Here is a 3,384-nt window from a genome sequence, read left to right on the forward strand (position 1 = left end):
GCCCCTAGCAGCCTGCGTTGTCTTCTTTGCGCCCTCCAGGTTCCCTATGCAGGGTTTATCCGTAGGTTTCTGGTTATCCATACTTGTTGTATGGCCTTTGTATGTTCAGACCTTTCCATCATTCTGGAAAATTCTCAGCTGTTACCTTTTCACATGTTGCCTTGGTCTCGTTCCTCTGCTCTTTCCTTCTGGAACTCCCACTAGACGCGCGGGTCTTCGCCCTCCCCCACCTAACACTGTGCTGAATTCTGGGAAATTGCCTCAGATCTTTCTGCTCACTCACTCATCAGTGTGCTTTTCAGCTGTGTCTGATTTGAAGAGTTTTAAAATTTCAATGACTATTTCTTTTTTTAATAATTTTTTAAGTTTATTAACTGATTTTGAGAGAGAGAGAGAGAGAGCACAGGTAGGAGGGGCAGAGAAAGAGACAGAGAGAAGGGGGGAGAGAAATGAATCCCAGCAGGCTCTGCACTGACAGCACAGAGCCCAGTGTGGGGTTGATCTCCATCTCGTGAAACAGGAAATCATGACCTGAGCTGAAACCAAGAGTCGGTTGCTTAACCAACTGAGCCACCCAGGCACCCCTAAGTGACTATTTGTATAAGTTCTATTTGATTCTCTTCCACACAAAAATTTGAAAACAGAAATTTTATTCTTTCCTTCTTTCTTTCTTCCTTCTTTCCCTCCTTTCTTTTTTGGAGAGAGAGCACACATATGCAAGCAGAGGAGATGGGCAGAAGGAGACAGAGAGAGACAGAGAATCTTTTTTTTTTTTTTAATGTTTATATTTATTTTTGAGACAGAGAGAGACAGAGCATGAGCAGGGAAGGGGCAGAGAGGGAGACACAGAATCCAAAGCAGGCCCCAGGCTCTGAGCTGTCAGCACAGAGCCCTACCAGGGGCTTGAACTCGTCAGCTGCGAGATCATGACCTGAGTGGAAGTCGGATGCTCAACGAATTGAGCCACCCAGGTGCCCCGAGAGAGAGGATCTTAAACAGGCTCCATGTTCCGCATGGAGCTCAACACAGGGCTCGATCCCACGACCCTGGGATCATGACCCAGTGTGAAATCAAGAAACCGACTGAGCCACCCAGGCGCACTGAAATTTTTCTTTTCAGATATGAATTCCAAACTGTTTTTATAAGTGTCTGATTTTCTCATCTTTTGGACTGCTCCTCTTAAGCTCCCTGGTCTCTATCCAACTATTTGCCTCTCTGAATTCTTGGGGACCTAGGCCACCTTTATCTTCCATCTGCTGGTCTTCACTCGTGGTGTTTCATTTCCCTGTGGGTTTTGCAACCAGACTTCCATGGGAGCCCTGAGTGGTCTGACTGCAGGGGTAATTCTCCAGCGCGGTGTGCGCTTTGCTTTTGTTTGGGCCATGCACACCTGGCTAATTAGCCAACTGGAGGTCATTTCACATTAGCTTCTCCGCTTGGGGAGGAGGGGTTTCTGAACTTAGAGGCAGTATTAATTTGAACTCCATGCACACATAATTACAGATTCTTATCTGTAATTTTTTGTTGCGTGTTCAGTGCGCCCAGAGCCCCAGCCGCACAACAGAAGCTTCCCTGTGTTCTCCCATCTCTGGAGATTTCATGGGAGCACTTGGCTGCCGGCTTCTCTCTGCCCTCCTGGGAATGTCCCTTGTCTTCCTTGGAGCACAGCTCTGCTTTAAAAGGTTAAGTTATGCTGGGGCTCCTGAGTGGCTCAGTCGGTTGAGCGTCCAACTCTTGATTTCGGCTCAGGTCATGATCCCAGGGTCATGGGATCGAGCCCCACGTTGGGCTCCATGCTCAGCATGGAGCCTGCTTGGAATTCTCTCTCTCCCTCTGCCCTCACACTCACTCTCGCTCTCTCTGAAAAATGAATGAGTGAATGAATGAATGAATGAATGAATAGTTCTACTTTGGGACCCCTGGCCGGCTTAGTCTGTAGAGCATGCAACTCTCTATGGGCATGGAGCTGCTTAAAATAAGAATTTTTGTTTAATTTTAAATACATAAAATGAAAGGTGTTATACTTTGGGGCACCTCGCTGGCTTACTCGGTATATGCGACTCTTGATCTCAGGGTTGTGAGTTGGAGCCCCATGTTGGGTGTAGCTAGAGCTNAAAAATAAGTAAAATCACAGCACCTGGGTGGCTCAGTTGGTGGAGGTTCCAACTCTTGATTTTGGCTGAGGTCACAATCCCAGGGTCATGGGATCGAGCCCCACATTGGGCTCCACGCTGAGCTGCTTGGCATTCTCTCTCTCTCTCCTCTGCCCCTCTGACCCCACTTGCATGTGCCCACACACTCACTTGCTCTTTCTCTAAAACATAAATAAATAAATAAATAAGCAAGTAAATAGTTACACTTCAGGGCGCCTGGCTGGCTCAGTCAGTAGAGCATGCAACTCTTGATCTCAGGGTCATGAGTTCAAGCCCCACGATGGGCGTGGAGCTTACTTAAAACAAAAATTTTTAAATATTTAAATAAAATAAGAAGTGTTTTATTTTGAGGCACCTGGCTGGCTCACTTGGTGGTGTATGCGATTCTTGATCTCGGGGTTGTGAGTTGGAGCCTCATGTTGGGTGTAAGTAGAGCTTACTTTAAAAACTAAAATAAAATCTGGGTGCCTGAGTAGCTAAGTTGGTTAAGTGTACAGCTCTTGATTTTGGTTGAGATCATGATCTCACTGTGGACTCTGCACTGTCCCTCTGCCCCTCCCCTGCTTGCATTTTCCCCCTCTCTCTTTCTCTCTCTCTCTCTCTCTCAATAAAGGAAATAAAATATGTTTTAAAATTTCTGAAAATAAAAGGTGTCATATTTTATGCAGTTCCGTAGTAAGAAGATTTTCAGTTATATATAAAGAGAGAGAGGGGAGCCTGGGTGGCTCAGTCAGTTAAGTGACCGGCTCTTGATTTCAGCTCAGGTCATGATATTGAGGTTCGTGAGTTCAAGCCCCACATCCGGCTCCATGCTGACAGTGCAAAGCCTGCTGGAGATTCTCTTTCTCTCCTCTCTCTGCCCCTCCTATGCATGCTTGCGCTCTGTCTCCCTCTCTCTCTCAAAATAAGTAAAATAAACTTTAAAATTTTTTTAAAAACAGAGAGAGAGAGAGAGAGAGAGAGGCTGACTTGTTTCAGAACCAGAAGTCTCTCTGATTCTCTCCCTATTTGTGTGTCTGCCTTGGGCTTTTGTACCCTCAGCTGTGTGTCCCTCACTGGGTAACCCACAAGGGGAAAGGTCTATTGAAGGGGGATTAGTACTTCCCACCACAAAGGTCTGACAAAAAGGGCGGCCTTGATTTAGGCACAGGCGCCAGACTCGCTCAGCAGCCCTGGCCTGGAGCACGGGCCGCCCACAAGGAAAGTGGCCTGTGGGTTCTGGGAGGAAGCG

The 3,384-nt window shown here is 46.9% G+C and overlaps 1 protein-coding gene across 1 annotated transcript in view; it reads left to right on the forward strand.

The window, feature by feature from the left end:
• The window catches only part of ABCD1 (ATP binding cassette subfamily D member 1), an 18,791-nt gene that overhangs the window by 5,273 nt on the left and 10,134 nt on the right, over nucleotides 1-3,384 (forward strand). The gene's annotated exons all lie outside the window — the stretch shown is intronic.

Source organism: Crocuta crocuta, unplaced genomic scaffold (genome assembly GCF_008692635.1).
Source record: "Crocuta crocuta isolate KB4526 unplaced genomic scaffold, BGI_CrCroc_1.0 scaffold978, whole genome shotgun sequence".
NCBI lineage: Eukaryota > Metazoa > Chordata > Mammalia > Carnivora > Hyaenidae > Crocuta > Crocuta crocuta.